Genomic DNA, 25,614 nt, shown 5'->3' on the forward strand with positions numbered 1-25,614 from the left:
TTTATTAATAACACTTTTTCCTAACATGAACACATAGTGCAATGTCTAAACTCTGTCAAGACAGGCTCCAGTATGTGTTATCTGACCTTCAACCTCCAGGTCAGGTGACCCTGTATATAGTACAGAGTACTGTATAGTTTCTAATACTGGAGTCCACAACCCCACAATCAGCTATAATCATGGTAAGACCCACACATCTCAGATGAAACAATGTTGTTATTTGAGCCATTCTTGTTCCAGTGCGACCACCTGTTTTGTTCAGAACCGAGCAGTGTTACTTTGGGAACAACTGCCTAGTAGTCTTGTGAAATGAAAACAAAATCAATAAGAAAGGCTGTGTATACAGAGTAAATTGGATCCAGTAGGATATTTGTAAAGTCATTTGCTGGCACTCATAAATGTAGAACAGGCCCACTTGTATCTGTGTGAGTGGCCACACTGCATCTGCTGATCTGTCCTTGTGAGGAGGCCTCTGCAGGCTTAACAGCAGCTAAGTCAATGTATCCTCTGGTTAATTTTCATCATCTCCAACTGTTTTCATATAAAATTTTCAAAAATATTTTGAGTAACTTCTTGAAGACAACCATTAATTTTTTTAAAAAGTAGAAAAGCAGCTTCAAATTAAATCAGAAGCATATACTTTTAGTAGAATCATTACGGCACAGAAGAAGGCCATTCGGCCCATCAAGTTGATGCTGGCTCTCCTAAGGAGCAATAATTGTACTGCCACTCCCCTGCCCTCTCCCCATATACCTGCACACTCCTCCCATTCAGATATTTAGAAAATTCCGAAAATGTAGAAAATTTATGGCACAGAAGGAGGCCACTCTGCCCATCCCATCTGCCCTGGCTAAAAAACAATCCACTCAGCCTAATCCCATTTTTCAGTACTTGGAGGGAATGGCAGGTAGCCTACACAATTTTGTAATAATTTTCTTGTATATCTTTTTTGTTAATCATTCCTATTTGTTGCAATTAGTTTGTTAAATATAATGCCAAATTTCCTCTGCTTTGAGCCCAGGGAACATTCAGAGCACAGAAAAAAATGGCTGGAGAGTGTTAGAAATGGTTCTCTGCACCTTTCACATTGCAGTCAACTTTCAATGGTTTTGGAGGGAGGGGGACACAAGGGCTTCTGGACCTCATAACGGGGGTTGGGGGGGGGGGGGGGGGCGGGGTGGGTACCTCAAAGATGTGCTGAGGAACCACCCCCAGACATCCCCAGGTAAAGACTGCATGGCAATTAATCATCTGAAAGTACAATTTAAATCACAAACTTCAGATGGTTCTGACTGTCTTAGAGTAATCGTTACCCAGGAATAGTTAGAAGAATTAAAACCACTTCTAACTCCTGGGTAACTATAGTACCGACCCCCACGGGACACCCCTGACCACCTGACCCACCCACTGATGACCAACTGATCACCCGACCAACCCCACCCCAACAAACACCCCCCACCCCCCCACGACCACTCGACACCCCCCAACTAACCAATAACGCCCACCCCACCATCTGACCCCACCCCCACTCCATCCTACCCACTTACAAACCTACCTTTTCCCTGACTTCCGAAAGTAGCTAGGACCTTTAAATTGACTTGCTTTATGGCAGCTAGTGCTGTAAAAAAGAGGTGTGGCTCCCTTACCTCCAACTCTCCAGCTCTTGACTGAAGGCCTCAGGAGCGTACTGCACTACACAGTCCTGAGCCGGAAGGGTGGGTGAGAAAGGAGCTGTTTTCCAGGTAAGTAACCAGGAGTAGGGTGGCAATCTGACTCTGATTGCCACACTGCGGAAGTTCAGGTCCAAGGTGTTTGTGCTTAAAAGAGACACGAGCATAGAAATAGAAAGCACAAGTATCCCTTCACCTCCTGCCCCTTTCCTGGCTTCCAGTTGGTGCCCTAAACAGAGCAATGCCCAAGGCTTGTGGCCCTTAATGCTTACCCCAGACCCTCATATTTAAAGATCTGAGACAGATCTTAAAAATAAGTAACTTATCTGGCAGCAAGATGACAGCAGGCAGGTGACCCTGAAGGTTTGTAGTGTTGAACAATGCAGATAATCTGAACCTGGCAATAGTGGGTGGGGCAGATCAGCTGGAGAGCAGGGTTGCTTATGAACCCAACATTTTGAAGTAGTACAAATTTTTAGAATCATTCATCCTCATGATTTCTCTTACTCTTTAAGAATTATTTAGTTATCTTAGGACAAAAACAATATTTGCAGCAAAGAAGACATTTTGAATACACCATTTTCTGTGTGAAATGACTGATGCTTCTATTTCTAATTGACAGATATAATGGAGTGGCAGGTCTGATTGAAACACATTGTGGCTGCTGTGTGCCAAAGAAATTTAAAAAACTGACCGTAAATGCCAGTTGTAAAAGTGGCCGGATGATGCTCATGGACTACATCCTGTTCCAAGAATGTGAATGCAATCACGATGCCTGTAAACCTAACCAATAGAGGAATAGAAAACTACTTAGTGCAAACCGGAATGAGTAAGATACACTTTCCCAAAACCACTTGTCATCAATGTGAATGTGTCAGTATAATTACACATTTAGAATGAAGAGAAAGCATTCATATTTATGTTCATAATAGAAATTTTAAAATGAATAAACATCAACCACTTCTGTATCTAATGCTGTCTTTCTTGCTCATTGCCTTTAGAGCACATATATGTTAAAGATAATCTTGTACTGCCTGTAATGAATAATAAACATTAATTTAAATAATTTCAATTAAATTGTTCCATTCTATTCATTTTCCATTGTAATATAATTTGAAATCTCTAGTGGATAAATGTATGAAACTGAACAATAGAAAGCAAATCCCTAAATGTGACTCTGCTCTGCGTAGATTTAGCTAATTGCAGGTTTAGGAGAAGAAAGGGAGAAAATGTCGAGCGAGTTCATCAGATTGCCAATCGATGCACTGTACATTCTCCTCCTTCCTCATTCACAGGAAGATCATACTCTAATTTCATTGATAACTTTGGAAACACCATTGGATATCAATTACTTTATTTTCATTTAATTGTTAAAATGTTAATCTAACAGGATAACTGAGCTCACCTAAAGGGATACCAGAACATAACTCACAAAGGCAATTGAGTCTAGTAGGATGACAGACTGGGCTTAAGAGACACCTAACAGCATCACAGAAAGAACCTGATAAAATAAGCATGTAGCAAATGGAGTAACAGCCTAGAGAGTGGAATTTCCTCAGGGCTGTTCCTGCCGTCCCACAAAACTTCACCAGAGGCGGAACATTATTTACCAGAAATCAGAATGGGCCTGGTGGGGTCCCAGAACAATAACTGCTTGAACTTGTTGGTAGCTTTAATATAAGAAATATTTCAAGGCACTTTACAGATAAGCGTAATAGATGGGAGTAAATGCCAGTCTAAGAGAGGTGACAAAACAATTGTTTGTGGGCATGAATTTTATAAAGGTTTTTTAAGGTTGAGGGGCAGAAAAATTCAGCAAGGGAATGCAAGAGAGTAGGACTAATGAGATTGAATGAGGAAACAGAAGGTTAATATCAGAGGAAGAGAGGAGCTCTCGAAGGGTTATAGTGCCAGTGGAATCTGCAAAGGTAGACTGCAGTAAATTCTTCGAGGGTTTGAAGAGAAGAATAATATATTTAAATTTAGTATTTTGGGTATGAGGAATTTGGCAATTTTTGCAAAGATCAATAGCTTTGTGAAAAGTTTATGACCTCGATTTTCATGAAGTTGCAACAACTTAAGAGCCATTTAAAAATGGTGGGTAGGACACAATTCTGGGATTCCTGCCCTCATTCCCAGTGCCACCAATCTTGACTGGGATGGGATAAGGGTGCGGATAGCAAGCCCACTCCCTGCACTCCAGACCTGGTTGGGTACATTGCAGGGGTAGGCATCTCCAAGCCCCTCACAATTTTCTAGGAGTTGGACTAACTTTCCCATGACTCATGGTTCATGGCCTCCCAGGGGAGCCTGATCGGTCCATAGAAAGTGAGTCTGGGAAATTCATAATGGAAAGTAGGGAAATGGCAGATGAATTGAACTGGTATTTTACATTGATCTTCACTATAGAGGATGCAAGTATCCTCACAGAAATAGCTGTAAATCAGGAAATGGAAGGAAGGGAGGAACTTGAAAATTACAATCACCAGAGAAGTGATACTGAGCAAATTGTTGGAGCTGCAGGCTGACTTCATCCTAGGGTCTTAAAAGAGGTGGTTAGTGAGATAGTTGATGCATTGGTTTTAATTTTCCAAAATTTCCTAGAATTGGGGAAGGTTCCATTAGATTGTAAAATAGTGAATGTAACTCATTTATTCAAAAAGGGAGGGAGACAGAAAGCAGGAAACTAAAGGCCAGTTAGCTTAACATCCGCCATAGGCAAAATGTTAGAAGCTGTTATTAAAGATGTTGTAACAGGGTACTTAGATAAATTCAAGTTAATCAGGCAGAGTCAGCATGGTTTTATGAGAGGGAAATCATGTTTAACCAAATTATTGGAGTCCATTGAAGAATTAACATGTGCTGTGGATAAAGGGGAACCGGTGGATGTGCTGTACTATTTCCAGAAGGCATTTAATAAGGTGCTACATAGAGGGTACTGCAGAAGCTAAAAGCTCATGGTGTAGTGGTAACATATTAGCATGGGTAGAAGATTGGCTAGCCAACAAGTAAAAGGGAATGGGCATAAATGGGTCATTTTCTGGTTGGTAAGATGTAATGAGTGGTGTGCCACAGGGATCAGTCCTGGGCCTCAATTTTTTACAATTTATATAAATTGCTTGGATGAAGGGACTGAAGGTATGGTTGCTAAGTTTGCTGATGACACAAAGATTGGTGGGAAAGTAAGTTGTGAAGAGGACAGAATAAGGCTACAAAGAGATACAGATAGGTTAAGTGAGTGGGCAAATGGAATATAATGTGGGAAAATGTGCAATTGTCCATTTTGGCAGAAAGAATATAAAAGAAGCTTACTATCTAAATGGTGAGAAATACAGAGCTCTCAGATGCGGAGGGATCTGGGTGTCCTAGTGCATGAATCCTAAAAGGTTAGTATTCAGGTACAGCAAATAATTAGGATAGTTAATAGAACATTGTTGCTTATTGCATGAGGAATTTAATACTCTACTGCCTTCAAAGAATAACTCTGCAGGGTGTTCACATGCCTGGAATTACTATGGCCCAGTTGCCTCACACTTAATTTATCTACATTGAAGAACGTTGGCCAGGATTTGATGGCCCCTCCCACCCAGCGGGATATTATGGTGCCACCGAACTGAATGGAGATTTAAATGGCTCACCGCATCTGCTGGGGGAAGACACAGCTCAGCAGGGCCGTAAAATCCTGGCCATTGTCTCTGTTAAAGGATGGTTTTCACTAATAAGTAGATGCTCTATCTATTCATCAAAATCAAGAGTGTTCTTTGAGAATTAAGGCCGGAATTTTCCCATTGTGTCCATGGCAAGTTTTATGGTGTGCAGGAGCAGGGAATCTAACAGAAGCCAAAAATCTACTTCCGGCTGGAATAAAAGCAGTTTGCAATTCTCCCAATGGTAGGTTAATGTCAGGCCAGGTATCCCACTGACTAGTGGTTTGAATGCATTACCATCTCATGAATGCTCATAAAATATGCTGCTCACCAGAATCAGTGCCACCTTCCAATCATGCATCACACCAGCAGGAAAACACGCCGGTCTGAATCACTTCTGAAAAAGAGTGGCGAGCAGTGTTTGGACCTCACTTTGCTCACAACTTCGAGGTGTGTGCAACATTCATAGCCTACCTGTCACAGTGCTGCGCTGCTCTTATTGCTAAGCCACTGGAATGCCCCACTACTGGGGCTGTAGGGTTGGACTGCTCCCGGTGGGTGTCTCTGTGGTCAAGAAGGACACCGCTGTGCAGCGGTGCTCAGGCAGGGCTGCACATTCACACAGAGACCAGCATTTCCACCAAGGGTGGTGGGGTGGTGGGGGGGGGGGGTGGGAATGAATAACAGACACATGGGGGGCAAAGGGGCAAGAACGCATTGCAAGAGTATGGGGAAAGGTGGAACACCAGGAGGGCAAAGGGGCAGGAAGGCTTTGCAAAGGGGTGGAGGAGGATGGGGAATGATAGCAGGCAGAGGGGAGATGGGGTGGAATTCTGGAGCTCAACAAGGGAAACTGAAATGCTGACAAAAAAGGCAGTGAAAGGGATACCACATGTAAGAATTGGAGGGGATGCCCGTAGACTCTAGAATATGAAAGAGGGGTGTGTAGTGTGGCACAAGAGGGATTGGTCACACTGAGATTAATGAATTGGTGAAGGATGGGAAGGAAGAATGTGTAGTGTTCCGTTATAAAGTCAATATGAAACTCATTGAAAGTCAAAGTCCTTGGCCTGTGGCTAGCAGGTCAGAGTCAGAGTGTGGAGACAATACTTGGGCTCACAGTCAGGATTGAGAGAGTAGAGACAGTCCTGGGGCATACGGGCCATGCTATGCATGGCACGCACTTTGAACTCCCACTCCAGGGAGGGGCACATGCTCAATTGAGATAATACACAGCTTGGTGCGCAGGGAATATTCAAGTCACTGTCCATGGGTTTGTCTGTCTCTTGTCACGGCTCACTGGGGATAGCGTGCTGTAATACTAAGCCCCACTACTCCCTGAACCATGACAAATGTGAAAAGTTTGTCGAACTTTGTCAAACTACCTAATTGTTTAATTTAGGTTAACAGAATACGAGCACCAGGTTTCTAAACTTAATAAGTAAATAACTGTTTACTGAACAAATTGTCTTTAACCAGTGACAAAAGAAAGAAATATGAACTACTAATTTCTAACTCTATAACCTAAACTCTTCCCCTTCTTAAATCCCTATACACACACACACACAAAACGCATAAGACACGCAAAACATGGCTATTAAGGGTGGGATAAAAACAGTTCAATAGCATCAGTTCTGGAGTACAGGATTCGATGGGTTGATTTTTGATCGATGTCTTCCAAATTCCTTTCAGTTCTTTGTTGATGACATGAGGTGGTCTTCCAGCGCTTTCAGTATTTAGTTCACTGGTTGAGTATTTCCCTTTCATTGTCTCAGAATCACAGAATCATGTCTCTAATGGTGATTTTCCCCTTTTGCTTTTTACAGGGGTTTTCCAAGAGAGGGCAGATTATAGAGATATGAGGGACAAAAAGCCAGCTAGCTATTATTGTAGAATTACTGGAATCTTACACACACAGGAGCAAAAGGTTTTAGGTCTTTTCTCTTTTCAGGCTAGGAGCTATTCTGCTGCACTGCTCCCACACAAACCGTAATCATGAGGCAATTAAAAGTTGTTGCCAGGCAGTTCCCGATTAAATATGACTCCTCCTCAGCACCATCCTGTCTTTTATGGCACACTCTGTTCCAGGACAGCAACACTGTACATATCCCTCACAATGTTCCAGGATGCATGTCTTTCAAACTGCAGCCATTGTAATTTTATTCCATAATCAAACAGAAATAAAAAGATATGTTCTTTACACTCTGTACTGATCTGCAAATGGGATGTTAGTGGTGATGGGAGGCATCTGCAGCCTGTATTTGGGGAAAACATAACAAGGAGGGGGGGATGGGGAGTATGTTAAGCTCTCTTGGTGGTGGGGGGTCTCCTCTGCAGCTGACCTCTAGATGGGAAGGGATGAGGTTCACAAGTTGCATGGGTACATTAGTAATGATGGACTCAGGAAGGAGGGTAGGAATGTCTACTACAACAACAATGGGATCCAGCATTACTGGGGGAGGCTGGAGAAAAACAGGAGGGAGCTCTACCTACGCACTGTGAAGTTCCAGATGAATTTCTGAGATGTGGACAGTGAGAGAGAATGTCAAAGCTGGTCTCAAAGTAAGTGCAGAACCACTATCTTGCACACTTGGACTAATGGCACAATTATAAATTGAAAGTAGAAACTAATCTGCATGGGAGCGCTTTGAGGCACTGTGAGAGGAACACATTGCTGCACTAAGGGTCCCTTTCTGGGGCACCCTCTAACCTGTTGGTGCCACAAAATTAATATGGAGTCAGAGCTGAGAGCAAGTAAGAAGACCTCCTTGAGAAGATTCAAACCCATGCTTTTAGCCATGCTGTAACGGAAATGTAGGAGTCATTGGCTTAACATCACAGTCACTGTATTTCAGCATTAACACCACAGGAATGTGAAATTTGGGATGCAGGCAACTGTTAAGGAGGCACTGGTACTGCATATATGGCATCCCATCAATGAAGGACTGTCATGTGCTTTCCAGAATTTGCATTCCTAACGGGCCAAAGGGCATCCAGTCATTAATCATGAGAAACTTATTGTCAATTAATATGTCCGATCAGAGTTTGGAGTGCTGAGCTAGGCAGGCTGTGCATGTTATTCAAACATTCTTCAACCTCTGTGGGATTGAGATGTTGAGTCTCAGGGATGGTACCTTGGTCACCTCAATGTGCCTGTTGACGCCTTAGTTACAATCCTGCATCAGCGACAAGACCAGTAGAGCAGATGCCACTGGAGAGCATTACAGTTGCTATTAGTTCAAGATTGTGAGTTTCACTATTTTTACCCATTATTTATTAACATATTCAATCTATCATTTCAAAGAGAACGACAAAGCAATAATGGATCCAAGAATCAACGCTGCCTCATTGAGGCTTTCAATAGAATGGAGGAGGAGGGGAAGGGACAAGTGACGCCAAGCACAGCTTCAGCCTGAGGTCCAGAGGACCACAGCAAGGACATGAAGATCACGAGAATAGACCCAGACCGTGGAGGCGACTCACTAGACCAATGGTCTACTAAAGAAGACTCTCCTATTTGCAGATGAGTGAGAGACAATGTCATGTACATTTGCGCTTGTCCCGAGCTCTGGTGGATCACATCTGGCACATTCTACAGGAGGAACTAGCTCCCCATGGGTGGAGACTATCCCCTGCCAGTGGCCTTGATTTCTCAATTTCTTTGCCTGTGGATCATTCCAGGAATCCACAGGGGAGCTGTGTGGCATCTTGCAGTCCACCACAATTAGATGTATCAAGGAGGTCACAGATTCCTCTACAATGAGGCTCATCACAATGTGAAGTTTGCACTCAATGAAGACAGCAAGGCAGTGAGATTCAATGACTTTGCAGCCACCTCAGGCTTCCCAAAAGTGCAGGGTGCAATCGACTGCACCAATGTGGCTTTAAGGGCTCCACAGCAGTAGCCATGTTTATCAAACATAAAGTCTTTCAATCTATCAATGTTCATCTGGTGTGCAATCATTGGATGCTCATAATGCAGGTTTGTGCCAGGTACGCTGGGAGTTGCCGTATCCTGAATCACCCCCAGGTGCCCCAGATAGAAGGGCCTGAGCGTCTTTAGGGATGGCTGCTTGGGGATGAGGGGTCCTCACTCAAACACCAGCCCATGATACCCATGTGTCAGCCTTGGAGTGCTTCGGAGGAGTGGTACAATGCAGACCACAGCTTCACACGGTTCCAATCGAGCAGACCACTGGAATTCTAAAGATGTGTTTCCAATGTTTGGACCGCTCAGGTAGGGCACTGCAGTACGCTCCACATAGAGTACCCCTATCATTGTTGTGTGTTGCATCCTTCACAACCTGGCACTGCAAAGGGGTGATTCCTTGCCAGAGGGAAGAATGGAGGAAGTTGAGAGCTTGGAGGATGAAGAGCAGGAGGTCCAGGAACCTGAAGAGAGTGATGAGGATCAGCTTCTACAGGATGATGCCATCAAGGAAGCATGATGTGAAAGATGTTCCCGTACAACTTTAATTGCTACCAGATTCCAGGAGGAGTAAAGTGAAGGCAACAGGAGATGGCTTCATTTCTCCTGCCACTTAATGTAATTTCATTGCATTGAAAGGGACGTCCAACCTGTCACATCGAGAGCAGGTTCAGCATTCTGACTTTCACCTTCGAGCTTCATCATTGACCAGGCCAATACCTCTAAGAAGCTCAGTGGTGCACCCTGTATGCGCTTGCTCTGGGAAATGAAAGTCAGCACAACAGCGAGAATGCTGCAGAAATTTACTTGATGCAGCCGTCAATACGTTAATGAGAAACTATAGCAGTCACTGAGATGAGAACATGGTTGGGGATATCATTCTCCCATCTAGGTCTTGACCTTTGGCGCTACCAGTGCGGAGACATAACTGCCCCTAATCCTTCAATGCTGCTGAGCTGCCCTCACACAATGGTGTATCATGAGGAGAAAAGGTTACAAGTGCGTTAAGCACATACTTCCAATAAAGATTTTAACACATCTCCATGATATCGCACGAGGGTATGGAAACTATCTTCAGTGAGGTTGACATCACATGAATGTGAATAACACAAAGGGACACTATTAGTGAATGTGAGGAAGTCTAAGCTTCGAAATAAGAGGATTCATGTGTATATAATCACAATGCCTTCAGTTGACCAAGCCATTCACATAAACATCTAATGTGTTTACAAAAGTGCAATATTTTTACAGAGTTGCACACCCATGACCCAAAACTGATTTTAATATTTTGTCATTTTCCTAATCTACCACTAAGCCTGGGTGCAGCAGAGGTGGAGGCAGCCTGCTGACTGCTACGTCCTGCGTCTGTGACGGTGACGGCTGACATCCTCTGTTGGCCTGAGGCCTGGAGGGCCCTGGCTTGATAAGGGTTTCCTGCTCAGGGGCAGATGCCCCTCCTTGGCCTGAGCAGCTGGAGTGAATGGAGTCACAGGCAGAGGGAATTCAGAGCGGATGGACACCTTTGGATTGTCCTGAGTGGAGGCCGCCGGGGTGTCCGGTTGAGGCTCATCCTCCCTGTGGGTGCCCGAGGATCCCGTCTGACTTCTTGAGGCGTAGGGGAACCTAGAGGGAGGGCAAGGTTCATCACCCCCCTCTCGCCAGGATACTGATGGTGCCCACCAGTGTGTGTGGCTACGGAGTCCAGGGCCGAGCGCAAATCCAGCATAACTTGCTGGACTAAGATCTCCATGGAGGTTGCCAACCTTCCCATGGTGACCTCGAGGTGCACACATGTTAGGGCCACAGCATCAGACAGGACTCCTCCATCCTTCACTTCAGTCTGCTGAGCGACTGCCGTTTCTCTGCCTAATGTTGCGTTGTCTGTTGTTGGATCTCCTGCATTGAGTTGGCAGCCACTCGCAGAGGCTCATCATCTGACTCAGACACAGGCGGTGGGTGGCTGACCACCAGCTGCCCTCCGAGTGCCAGATACTTGGGCTGTCCCTGACTCAAACTGCTGTGTAAGTGAGGTGTTCTTCAGTAGGTGACCCTGAGCCTAAACTAGAGGTGTGTGTCTCTGCGCTGGTGGCAGTGTGGGTCAGCGCAGTGATAGTTCTTCCTCAGCTTCCTCCTCTGAGGTTATCTGGGGGCTGGGGTTCACGCTAACCTCCTTGTCTGCCTAGATTTGTTGGTGCATATAAGAGAGAGAAGAGAGTTTTGGTTTATGAGCAGACAGATTACAGGGTTGCATGTCACTCACTGTGAATGTCAGGATGTGATGAATTCATCAAGGTGTCAACCGTACCAGGTTGCTGGAACAAGCCGATCTCCCCTTCCCCACAGGAGTGATCCCTGTCATCCCCCCATCCCACACACCCAGCCAGCTTTTTTTTGCTTTATTCATTTCTGGGATGTGGGTGTTGCTGCCCTCACCAGGGCATTTAATGTCCTATGAGAGCATTTAAGAGTCAATCACATTGCTCTGGGTCTGGAGTCACATGTAGGCTAGACCAGGTAAGGACAGCAGATTTCCCTAAAGGGGCATTCATGAACTAGATGGGTTTTTATAACAATCAACAGTGATTTTGTGGTGATCACCAGACTTGTAATTCAAGATTTTTATTGAATTCAAATTTCACCATCTGCCTGGGTGGAATTTGATCCCCACCCCAGAGGATTACCCTGGGTCTCTGGATTACTAACCTGGCGACAATACCACTACGCCACTGCCTTCAACTCAGTGGCATGCTCCTTAAACTGGCTGAGGGTTACGATGTTGATCATCCCTCCCCTGGTCTGGGATCTTTCCTGAATGTTGTGGGCCAGCTTGCCCTCGATGAAGACAAAATAAAGGAATGTGATGAGAAGGGATGGAGCAGGGGTTGGGAAGGATGCACATCCCCTGTGTGCGGTGAGCCCTCCCCAGAAGGGGCTGAGGATGGAGTGTGAGCAGCAAGATTGATGAGATGGTGGTGATGTGAGTTTCTGAGAGAGAATCAGTGGTGATACGTGTCCTGCGCTAATGGTCGTGTGAGATCCCTGAAGAGAGTAGACATTTGAGTACATGATTCCATGATGGGAGTTTGATATTGGAGGGGCCTGAAGGTTTACTCACCCTGGTGGAGCAGATGAGATCATTCATCCTCTTCCTATACTGGATGTTGGTGTGGTTGCCAGCTGTGCTGACCTACTCTGCCATGGCCTCCCAGGCCGGAGAGGTGAGGCTGGTGTGCTTCTCAGAGTCACCCCTGGGAGAAAGCACATCCCTATATTGCTCTAGTCCTTGGATCAAGGCCTGGAGGATGTCAAGACAGAAGCGGCGTGCCTTCTGCGTCTGTGGGTCTCCTGGGAACAGCTGGGCTGGAGAGAGTGAGATGTGTGTGCTCGGGTGGTATGTAAATATGGCACTCGGACCTTCGACCCCATCAGGTAAAGGCAGGTCAGACGAATCACCTCCCGACCCGCCTGGTGATTCGGAGAGATATTCATCTGTGCATAATTAATGAGCTTTCAAGCGTGGAATTGGGCGCGAATACTCACCATTCTGATCAGTGGGAACCCGTCCACCACTGCAGTTGGTTTCAAAAATGGAAAATTCCACCCTACGTATAAAGTACATACAACAGTACCAAGCCTTACATTTAAAATATAATACAATCCCAGCCATTGGTTGGGCACTCAAATCTCTTCCAGCTCTATATGTAGGTTGATTAAACCATCCGAATTCAAACTCCCTTTATAATCTGGCTCTTTTTATATATTTCTCAGTCAAAGTTCTATACCAAAATGCTCATTAATGCCAAGCTACTCAAATCTGATCATGTCTCATTTACATGTATAGTTTTACATCTTTAAACTAATTTTACGATACACTTTTGTCTGAGGAGTAACATTTAGCTTCCTCTTTCCCAAGGCTTCTTGTATCTTGTCCCTATGACATGATGCTCAGCATGTTTCCCTGTCACATGATTATGCGAAAGGTTAAATTACAGCTCTGTATAAGGAGAATATATTTGGAACCGTATCTTAGCAGTAACTTCCATCAATATGTTTACTGACAATGTCTCTTTCATTAGGTTAACAAGATCAGTACTGCTCCCAACTTCAGCTATTAAATTCCTATTACATTTAATTGAACTTTAACCACTAGTTATATGACTGTCTCTGATTTTGTATTGATGAATATGCTTTGATTCTAAACTCTAATTTAAAAAACACTTAAGCACAGCTGCTCTATTCTTGCAGGTACAGATCCACTCAACAACAATAGACATTAATGAAAATAACTCAACCTTTAAGCATTTCTAATACTGATGTGTATTACACTGAATAAAATAACACAGCTGAGCTGCATTATTGAACTAACTTTATTTACACTTCACCGACAGAAAGGGCAGTATAACAAAATGTCGGCTATGACAATATACTACACTCCCCCCCCACTTACAAAAAGCTTATAAATTAAAATGTAAAATGGTAAATGCACATAATTTCCCAGATGCAATGAGCCCCGTCCTGAGGTCCATGGCTCAGGGGTGCCCCAGGAAGAGCCTGGGGCAGAGGAGGTCAGATCCATCCCATGGAGGTGACTGGCACCACCGCGGGTTTACTGAAGACACCTTTCCTATTTAGAGATGAGCGCGAGATAATGCAGCGCACGTCTCCGATTGTCAAAAGATCTGTGGGAGGATCTAACGCCCCATGGACTGGGAGGACAGCAGTTGCCAGTGCCCCTGAAGGTCACCATCACACTTAATTTTTTTGCAAGCTGTTTGTTCCAGGGATCCACATGGGACCTATGCAGCATCTGTCAGTCCTCCACACATAAATGTATAAAGGAGGTGACGGACACCCTAAATACTAAGGCTCATCATTATATTAAGTTCACAATAGATGTAGCTAGCCAGCATGACAGATTTCTGGGATTTGCAGTGATCTCTAGCTCCCCTAGAATCTGGGTCTGATTGATTGCACATATGTCCCTTTAAGAGCTCCCTGGCAGCAGCCCCTGTTGTTCATTAAGAGGAAATGGTTCCACTCCATTCACGTTCAGTTGGCATGCGATCATCAGAAGCACATCATGCATATTTGTGCCAGGTTCCCACGACTCCTACCTCACTCCCAGGTAATCGAGGGGCTGCAATGCTTACAGGCTTGGCTGCTGAGTGATAAGGGCTATCCATTGAAGGGGGACTCAGAGGAGAGATACAACACGGTGCACTCTGTGACCGAGTCCATCATGGAGCAAACCATTGGCATCCTGAAGATTCACTTCCCTTAGTTGGACCATTCACATGGAGCTCTGCAATACCCTCCATCGAGGGTACCCCTCATCATCATGTTGTGTTGCTTCCTGCACAACCTGGTGCTCAAACTGGAGGTCACTTGCCACCAGGAGATATGGAGGAAGCTGAGAACTCCTCAGAAGATGAAGACCTGGAAGGGCAGGAGCCTCAAGTTGGCGATGATGGTCAGCTTCCGTGTGAGGATGCCCCCTCAGTGGCACAATGCTGAGGACGTGCCCTTGACACTCTGATAGTCACTAGGTTCCAGCGGGAGTAAGTTCCAGGTAAGGGTACCCGAGTGCCCTTCTGCTGTCCCTCAGTGCCGTGCCAGTGATTGGAAAGGCCTTTACAAGCAGGCATATCGCAAGCAAGCTCAGCAATCGGCCTTGAACCTGTAGCCTTCATGAGGTCTCAGCTCTGGGCAGGTCAGCAGCCAAAGCTGTATATAGCCACAGTACGAAGTGAAAGGCAGCACATTAGGGCAAACCCTGCATCAGCTGCACACGATGCAGTCACGACCAGCTGAAGGAAACACTTTGTGCGGCCACAGAGAATCGCACACTATTATGGAAACCATAATGGCTTCAGGTCATGTGCTTTCACACACAATGAACATCAGTGGTGATGATACAACATTATAACTAACCCTACAAAACTGATGAGCACACATAATTCCATGGTGTGCTGCAAGGCTTAAACGTTCAAAACTCAATGTGCGGTCACTTTCAGGAAAGAGCTTCACACATCTCCTTTATATTATACAAGGGCTGAGTGACTAACATGAATCCAGTAAACATTACATGAATCTGGGGCTCCCAAAAGGAAGCAATCACGGGGTGGGAGCTTGGATGGCCCTCTCAATAAGAGGGCACATAGATGCATGTGCACAATGCATTAAAATGATGAAACCATTGTCATGAACAGGAAATATTTTAACAAATGTGCACAATATGTAAAGCGAGTGAACACCCATGCCACTATAGTGATCTCACAATTGCTTAATTTTTCTTACCTTAGCTCTGCACCCCCAGCATCCACAGCAGAGGCGGAGGCAGCCTGATGACTGCTACATCCTGTTGTCTCCGATGACCTTGACAAGCGCCCTCTGGAGGCACGAGGCCTGGAGGGTCCTGGCTGGCTTTGAGCCTCCTGTTGTGGGACAGGTGCACCCTTCTCAGCCTGTGGAGCTGAAGCTGATGGGGGTCACAGGCAAGAGGATTGGGATCAGCTGGACACTTCCAGAGTCTCCTGAGTGGATGGCCCCAGGTGTCCAGCTGATGGTCTTCTTCCCTTTCAGTGCCCGAGGGGCCCTGCCTAACTCCTTGAAGGAAGGGGCACCTGGATTGAGGTCAAGGTGCCCATCGCCTTCTCGCCTAACTACTGATGGATCCCATCTATGCCTAAAGCAATGAAGTGCAGGTCTGAATGCAAATCTGGCAGGACCAAGGTGGCTGCCATCCTTCCCATGAAGACCTTGAAGTACTCACATGCTGGAGCCACGACATCAGATAGAATGTGGACGGACTCCTCCATCGTTTTGTCAGCAAGATATAATAATGTCTGGTCTAAATTGAATTAGACGCAGCTAGGCTTGGTGCTTTGATGTAAGAAGAGAAGTTAGGTTTGAAATGTTAATTAGGTAAACATGGGGACATTTAGAAACATAGGTGTCGAGGGAACATTTGCATTTCTAAATAAATCAGACTAGATTGTTTTGAAAAGAGGGGTTGAAATGTGTCACCTAGCCAGGTGAAGTTTAGAAAGAATGTGTTTATTTTTCCCAAAGATTACTGGTAAAACTTAATGCTATGAGAGATTTTTTATTATTAGAAAGATAAAGTCCAAAGGCATAATGAAACAATGCGACAAAAGCAGAAAATGCTGTAAAAACTCAGCAGGTCTAACAGCATCAGTGGAGAGAAAAAAAAAGAGTCCATATGACTCTTCTTCAGAGCATTTTCTGTTTTTGTTTCAGATTTCCAGCATCCGCATTATTTTAGTTTTATCTTAGTGAAACAATAGGAATTTGCATTCAAAGGGGAAAATATGCATCAAGGAGCAAAGGTTGTGTGTAAGGGAAGACAGTCTAAGAGTCAACAAGTGTGAAAAGCCTTCAGCATCTATGCCTCAAACTGCTGCCTTCAGGGACTGAAGTTTAGAGAACTCACTTTGAATTCGACTGTTCAGGGTACCGTTTACATTGCCTGGGTTTTTAAAAATCTGTGTCTCACTGTTGCTTTAATGAAAGTGCAGCTGGGAGTTAGATTAAGTAGGGGATTTAGAAGTTATCATAGCAGCAATTTGTAGACATATGTATGGATTTAAAGTCATTTCTTCGATTAATAAATGTTTAATCTAGTTTTTCAAACACCTGTAAGACTTGGTGGTCTTATTACTACTGAATTCAGGGCACAAATCTCAAAATTGATACAAATTGCAAAACAAGTTGTGACAGTTGTTTCAAGTTTCCCTTTGGGATTTGAAGAGCTCAGCATTTACCATCAGCTGTGCCATAACACCTTCGGCACTGTTGAGTGCCTCTCGTGGCTCTGTCTGATCCACTGCCTGCCACCTGTCTTTGCAGCTCCATCAGGTTAGCGATGGCCATTTCCAGGGGTTCATCCTCTGACTCAGGCTCAACAGCTGCCTGACCTCCAGCAGTCCTCCAAATACTGGAGACCTGGGCTGTCGCTGGCTCTGACTGATCTGCAGTGATGTATCTGTGAATTGTTCCCCAGAATGTGACCCCAAGCTTAATCTAGATCTATGGTCCCAGGGTGTGTGTCGCTGTGCCAGTGGAGGGTGCAGGTCAATGCAGTAATGGGTCTTCATCAGTTGCATCTTCAGCATCTTCCTTGAGGCGGCCTGGGAGCTGGGCTTATGGTTGGTCTGGGCCTCTTCCTGGGACATGCTGGTGTCTGTAAGAGAGAGAAGAGAGTTTTAGTTCATGAGCTGCGAGAATACAACATTGCATTTCACTCACTGTGAATATCAAGATGTGATCAACTCATGGAGGTCTCATATGTACTGGCTTGCAGGGAGGGGCTGATCTCACTTTCACCACAGGAGTGGTTCCTGTCCTCCCCAGCCTACTTGGCAGAATCCTCCTTGAACTTAGTTAGCTCCTGAGTATCAGCCATCCCTCCTCCAGTCTGGGATCTCTCCTTCCTGTCATGGGTCAACTTGGCCAGCATGAAGACAAATGGATGGAATGCAAAGAGATGGGGGAGAGTTTGAAAAGCATGCATACCTGCCTTCCCCCAGTCAGGGCAGAAGATGCTGTTTGTGCAGGATGATCTCCGGTCCTTCACTGTCGCTGGGTCAAAATCCTGGAACTCCCTCCCTAAGAGCACTGTGGGTGTACCTGCACCACAGGGACTGCAGCAGTTAAAGAAGGCAGTTTACCACCATCTTCTCAAGGGTAATTAGAGATGGGCAATAAATGTTGGCCTAGTCATTGACACCCACATCCTATGAATGATAGAAGAGATGCTGGTGATGTTAAAGTGTCCATTAGACATTCAGTGCTGATGTCTCCCTTGTTAATATTGTGAGGGATGCATGATGCCATTAAGAGTTTGAGATTGGAGTAAGCAGAAGTCTGACTCAACTTGACTGGGCAGTTGAGATCATTCATTCTCTTTCTGCAGTGCAGGGCATTTCACTGGCAGGTGCCCAATGCGCAGACCTCCCCTGCAACCATGTCCCAGGCCACCGAGATGAGGTTGGTGGACCTCCTGGCTCCATCCCTTGAGAAAATGGCATCCTGGTGTTGGCAGCCACCTTGGATCAGAGCCACACTCTTCTTTGTCCTGGGGGCTATCTCAGGATCGCTCGAGAACACAGCCAGTTGGAAAGAGTAAATTTGTGTGCTTAGTTGGCGTTTAAATGTGGCACCAGCACCTTTGACCCCACTAGGTGATGGTGGGGCTGACGAATCCGTGCCCGCTCCTCCATGTGATTAAGAGAGCTGCTTGCCAACACATAATTAATGAGCTTCCAAGCATAAAATTAGGCAATATCAATAATACCTGAAATTTAACAGGTTAGGTTAGATTGTTGTTTTTACTGTAATCACAGTCAAAACATATACAATCAATACTTCCAGAGTAATTTACATGCCAAAAAAATGTTTTTCCTTACCACCACTATGTGTTTAACAAAAATCTTCTTCTGACAGGAATTAACAAAACAATTTCCTTCTTCTTCCTTCCCACATAACTATCTAATTAACCTCTCTGGCTCCTTTCTCTTTCTGTCTGGATATCTCTTTCCATTTCCATTTGCTTGACTCCACTCTCTCAACATCTCTGGCTGCGTCAAATATGAAATTTGACTTTGACTACCAATTTTGCTTAATGGTTGAGACTGTGACATTGGTTGATTTGTCAAACACTCTGGCTCACTTTGCTCCACTGATGGATTCTGTTATTCCAGCAAACTTTAAGTTTCTTCATTAAGTTTCTTTCTGACTTTTATTTTGAATTATAGGAGGAACTTGGACTATAAGAGGTTTATCATGCTCTTCCTTTGTCAGACATCTCTTTCACGCAAATGATGTACATGACACTGACAGGGTCTCTCTCCAATATTTACTAGATATGTGAATGCAACTAGTCTCTTTACAACAACTTCAATCACACACTTCTCCTTTCACCAGCGCTGAACTCGCTAAGTTTCATGCCTCGTGTATCATAACACATCTTCACTTTGTCTTGCTTTTCTCTTACTTTGTTATTGAAGTTAAGCTTAAGCAAACTAAACCTTGTCCTAGGAACATGTTTAAATACTAACTCATAAGGTGAGAAAACTGTTGTGAAAGAGAACAGGAAATTGTCTTGTCTGTGTTGAAGAGAAACATGGGATTTACTGCCTATAAGATATGAAACAGATCATAAACTGTTTACCTAAAATCTTACTTTCTGCTTATTGAAAAATGGACTTTGCTGGACCAAACCATGGCTGCTTCAGGTCACATGATTTGCAAGTTGGCTACAGTCCTGAAAGCTTCCAACATTAATTACAGGACAAAGCTCAACACTCATCCTTGTGGAATCTCACACCTATCATTGTGGAGATCCATTACAATCAATGAAACAAGGGAGCAGCAGATGGTCTGTATCCCCAGTCTGGACTTAAAACAAAGAGAGAGCCATTGAAACTCATTATACCTGCGCAGATGCTAATAGTCACCATCTATCTCCTAAGGTGAACTACGGATTTTGACCAGAGACAGAGAAACTGATTGTTAACCTGAATCTGACTCATCAATGGGTAACACCACATGACCTAAGCTCATCTGGCCTTTGGAAAGTTTTAATGTTACATTCCAGTCTAGGGAATCTATGTATGAACTATTGCGTTAAATAAATAAATACTTCTGATTTAACCCTAAAGTGGGTTTGCTGCAACTCCTTAAACAGAGGGTTTGGCAAAAGACACTACAGTCTATTTCAAAAATTAAAACACCTGTTTACAGACAGATGGCGAGAAAAATAAAGGAGTTAATTTTGCCTCTCTCCCCTGTTCATAACACTAGCTTGTCACCTAGAAAATACTTTTTTTAAAGACCTCTTCACAATCTATACACATCTTTCTGCAGCACCATTGGATGCTGGGTGATACAGTGGTATCAGAGTGCGTTTGACTCCATTATTATTCGGAAATATTTCAAACTCTTCTGATGTAAACTATGAACCATTGTCTGACACTGACAATTCTGGCAGCCCATAAATTGCAAACCAACTTCTCGAAACCTTAATAGCTTTAGCACTTGAGGTATAGAGCATAGACTCAACATTTATCCACTTGCTATAGCTATTGGCCAAAACAAGGTATGCTTTCCCTTCCACTTCAAAGAAATCGACATGTGCTTATTCCCAAGGTTTTCTTGTGTTTCACCATGTTCTTTCTAATCTAGCCAGCTCTTTATTTACTGCTTCTAATTGTGCATAAGGCTTAGCCTTGCAAGACATGTCCTAGGGCGAGTATTTACTAGAGCGGTTGGGGGAGGTTTAAACTAAAATTGCAAGGAGATGGGAACCTATGCAAGGGGTCAGACAAGGAAGAATCAAGGACAAGAACAAAAGACAGAAAGGGGAATAAGAAAAGTGGGTGGCAGATAAATCAAGGACAAGAATCAAATGGCCTCAGTGAAAAATAGTGGGAACGGGACAAGTAATGTTAAAAAGACAAGCCTTTGTGCCTTAACACAAGGAGCATTTGCAATAAAGTGGATGAATTAACCACGCAAATAGATGTAAACAGGTATGATATAGTCGGGATTATGGAGACATGGCTGCAGGGTGACCAGGGATGGGAACTGAACATCCAGGGGTATTCAGTATTTAGGAAGGACAGACAAAAAGGAAAAGGCAGTGGAGTTGCTTTGTTGGTTAAAGAGGAAATTAACGCAATAGTGAGGAAAGATAGTAGCTCTGACGATGTGGAATCTGTATGGGTAGAGCTGAGAAACACTAAGGGGCAATAAAAGTAGTGGTGATGTTGGGAATGGCATTAAACAGGATCTTAGAGATGTATGTAGTAAAGGAAAACTGTAATAATGGGTGACTTTAATCTGCATATAGATTGGGCAAATCAAATTAGTAACAATACCATAGATGAGGAATTCCTGGAGTGTATACGGGATGTTTTTTTGGACCAATACATTGAGGAACTAACTAGAGAACAGGCCATGCTAGATTGGGTATTGTGTAATGAGAAAGGAATAATTGTCAATCTAGTTGTGCGAGGCCCCGTGGGGATGAGTAACCATAATATGATAGAATTCTTCATCAGGATGGAAAGTGACATAGTTGCTTCTGAGGCTAGGATCCTGAATCTTAATAAAGGAAACTACGATGGTATGAGGCACGAGTTGGCTATGATGGATTGGGAAACGATACTTAAAGGGATGATGGTGGATTGGCAAACATTCAAAGGGCACATGGATGAACTGTTTATTCCTGTCTGGCACAAAAGTGAAACATGGAAGGTCACCAAACTATGGCTTACAAGGGAAATTAGAGATAGTATTAGATCCAAGGAAAAGGCATACACATTGGCCAGAAGAAACAACAGACCTAAGGATTGGGAGCAGTTTAGATTTCAGCAAAGGAGGACCAAGGGATTGATTAAGAAGGGGAAAATAGAGTACAAGAGTAAGCTTGCAGGGATTATAGAAACTGACTGTAAAAGTTTCTATAGGTATGTGAAGAGAAAAAGATTGGTGAAGACAAATTTAGGTCCCTTACAGTCAGAAACAGGGGAATTTATAATAGGGAACAAAGAAATGGCTGACCAACTAAATACATTTCTGCCTTCACAAAGGAAGACACTAATAACATACAAGAAATGTTTGGGAACGCAGGGTTTAGTGAGAGGGAGGAACTGAAAGAAATCAATATTAGTAGGGAAACGGTGTTGGAGAAATTGATGGGATTGATGGCTGATAGATCCCAGGGGCCTGATAATTTACATCCCAGAGTACTTAAGGAAGTGACCCTAGAAATAGTGGATGTATTGGTGGTCATCTTCCGAGATTCTATAGGCTCTGGAACAGTTCCTACAGATTGGAGGGTAGTTAATGTAACCCCACTATTTCAAAAGGGAGACAGAGAGAAAACAGGGAATTATAGACCAGTCAGTCTGGCATCAGTAGTGGGGAAAATTCTAGAGTCCATTATAAAAGATTTAATAGCTGAGCACGTGGAAAACAGTGGCAGAATTGGACGGAGTCAGCATGAATTTATGAAAGGGAAATCATGCTTGACAAATCGATTGGAAATTTTCGAGGATGTAACTAGCAGAGTTGATGAGGGGGAGTCAGTGGGTGTGGTTTATTTGGACTTTCAGAAGGATTTCGACAAAGTTCCACATAAGAGATTGGCGTGTAAAATTAAAGCGCATATGATGGGGGTAGAGTATTGAGATGGATAGAAAACTGGTTGACAGACAGGAAACAAAGAGTAGTAATAAAAGGGTCTTTTTCTGAATGGCAGACAGTGACTAGTGGGGTATAGCATGGATCAGTGCTGGGATTCCAGCTATTTACAATATATATTAATGATTTAGATGAGGGAATTAAGTGTAATATCTCCAAATTTGCAGATGACACAAAGCTGAGTGGGAGGGTGAGCTGTGAGGAGGATGCAGATGTGATTTGGGCAAGCTGAGTGAGTGGGCAAATGCATGGAAGATGCAGTGTAATGTGGATAAATGTGAGGTTATCCATTTTGGTAGCAAAAACAGGAAGGCAGATTATCTGAATGGCTATAAATTGAGAGAGGGGAATGTGCAATGAGACCTGGGTGTCCTTGTATACCAGTCATTGAAGGTAAGCATGCAGGTGCAGCAGGCGTTGAAGCAGGCAAATGGTATGTTGGCCTTCATAGTGAGAGGATTCGAGCACAGGATCAGGAATGTCTTGCTGCAATTGTACAGGGCCTTGGTGAGACCACACCTGGAGTATTGTGTGCAATTTTGGTCTCCTTATCTGAGGAAGGATGCTCTTGCTATAGAGGTTGTGCAGTGAAGGTTTACCAGACTGATTCCTGGGATGGTAGGTCTGACATATGAGGAGTGATTGAGTCAGTTAGGATTATATTCGCTTGAGTTCAGAAGAATAAAGGGGTTCTCATAGAAACCTATAAAATTTTAACAGGACTAGACAGTGTAGATGCAGGAAGGACGTTCTCGATGGCGGGGGAGTCCAGAACCAGGGGTCACAGTCTGAGGATATGGGGTAGACCATTCAGGACTGAGATGAGGAGAAATTTCTTCACCCAAAGAGTGTTGAACCTGTGGAATTTGTTACTATGGAAAGTAGCTGAGGCCAAAACATTGTATGTTTTCAATAAGGAATTAGATATAGCTCTTGGGGCGAAAGGGATCAAAGGATATGGGGGGAAAGCAGGGCAGACTATTAAGCTGGATGATCAGCCATAATCATAATGAATGGCAGAGCAGGCTCAAAGGGCCGAATGGCCTTCTCCTGCTCCTAATTTCTATGTTTCTATGACATCAGCTGTATATTGCCCTTCATCTGTACTTCAGCTTTGTGACACCTAATTTCATCATTTGGTCTTTGCTCAAACACCACTTTGTGTCACTTGCTCCTTTCTCAATGTCAGATGTACATTCACTCTGCCCAGTTTAACTGAATTTTCTTAAGGCAACTTCTTCCCCACAGGGAGACTCTGTTCCTTCTACTAGAACTGACAGTAAATAATAGGACACATTATCATATTCCACTCTAACACTAACTTTGACCTAACACTGGGATACTGTTATTGGAATACCGTTTTTCATCCTTTTCATGGGATGTGGGTGTTGCTGACAGGGGCAAAGCCAGCATTTTTGCCCATCCCCGATTGCCTTGAGCTGAAGGCAGTTAAGAGCCAACCATTGCTGTGGGTCTGGTGTCACATGCAGGCCAGAGCAGGTAAGGACAGCAGGTAAGAATTTCCTTCCCTAAAGGACATTAGCGAACCAGATGGGGTTTTACAATAATTGATGGTAGTTTCATGGTCACCATCACTGAGATCAGCTTTTTATATTTCAGTTTTATTCATTGAATTCAAATTCCACCAGCTGCCATGGTGGGATTTGAACCCATGGAAGGAATTTTATGACCCTGTTGCAGCAGGGACGGGGACGGAAAATGCAGCGAGCCATTCAAAAGTCCATTGGCTTTGGCAGATCGGAAAATCCTGCCAGCGGGAGGGGGCGTAAAATTCTGCCCCATGCTCCAGAGCATTAGGCTGGGCTTGTGGATTGCTAACCCAGTGATATTACCATTACGCCACTACCTTCCCCAATCTAGTGAGTTTCACATCAGTTTTGCATAAGGGAATGTGACTTAGGGACTTCTTATATTCTCATTCCAAAATAACAGACACTGCTGCACCTGCATCAATGCTGAAAGTAAGTTGTGAGTCTCTGACCTGCATTCCTACCATGGGCGCTGGAATTATATCTTCAGCTCTTTCAGGTTCATTATTCATGTGTTGTTTTTATTGCTCTCTGACTGAGGACAACTTTGATCTTCCTGCTCGATAACATCTGGTTCTGTTACCGTATCTATCATTTGCACATTCAAGGGTTTCCAGATTCCTGAACAAACTCCACCTGGACCTGGTGCCCGGTTGCATTATTGATTCCTCTACTACTCAATGTCATCTGGATATGACCAATTTCCACCGGCATGGGTCTTTGACTGGAAATGGGGCATTTAAATGGTTGGTGGCTACCATGGTGATGGTAACATCTAAATTCTGTCTCTGAGGCTACAAACTTGGCTGTCATGATCTGAATCTCACTAAATTTCAGGTGGACTTCCCCTGCTGGCTCAGGAAAAATATTCCTCTGCACTGTTACTGATCCCATCCATCACTTTACTGATATTCGAGTGTAGACTGAGGGGGCGGTAATTGACTGCGTTGGATTTGTCCTGCTTTTTTGTTTACAGGACATAGCTGGACAATTTTCCACATAGCCAGGTAGATGCCAGTATTGTAGCTGTACTGGAACAGCTTGGCTAGGAGTGTGGAAAGCTCTGGAGCACAAGTCTTCAGTCATATTGTCGGAATATTGTCAGGGCCCGTTGCCTTTTCAGTATCCAGTGCCTTCAGCTGTTTCTTGATATCATGTGGAGTGAGTCAAATTGGCTGAAGACTGGCTCCGTGATGCTGGGGACCTCCAGAGGAGACCGAGATGGATCATCCACTTGGCACTTCTAGCTGGGTGTGTTTGCAAATACTTCAGCCTTATCTTTTGCAGTGATGTGCTGGGCTCTTCCATCATTGAGGATGGGGACATTTTTGGAGCCTCCCTCTCCAGCAAGCTGTTTAATTGTCACCACCATTCATGACTGGATGTGGCAGGACTGCAGAGCTTAGAGCTGATCCATTGGTCTTGGGATTTTAGCTTGCATGCTGTTTCCACTGTTTGACATGCAAGTAGTCCTGCTACAGCTTCACTATATTAACACCTCATTTTTAGGTATACCCTGTGCTGCTCCTGGCATGCTCTCCTGCACTCTTCATTGAACCAGGGTTGACCCCTGGCTTAATGGTAATGACAGA

The sequence above is a fragment of the Carcharodon carcharias genome, chromosome 10 (assembly GCF_017639515.1).
Source record: "Carcharodon carcharias isolate sCarCar2 chromosome 10, sCarCar2.pri, whole genome shotgun sequence".
Lineage (NCBI taxonomy): Eukaryota > Metazoa > Chordata > Chondrichthyes > Lamniformes > Lamnidae > Carcharodon > Carcharodon carcharias.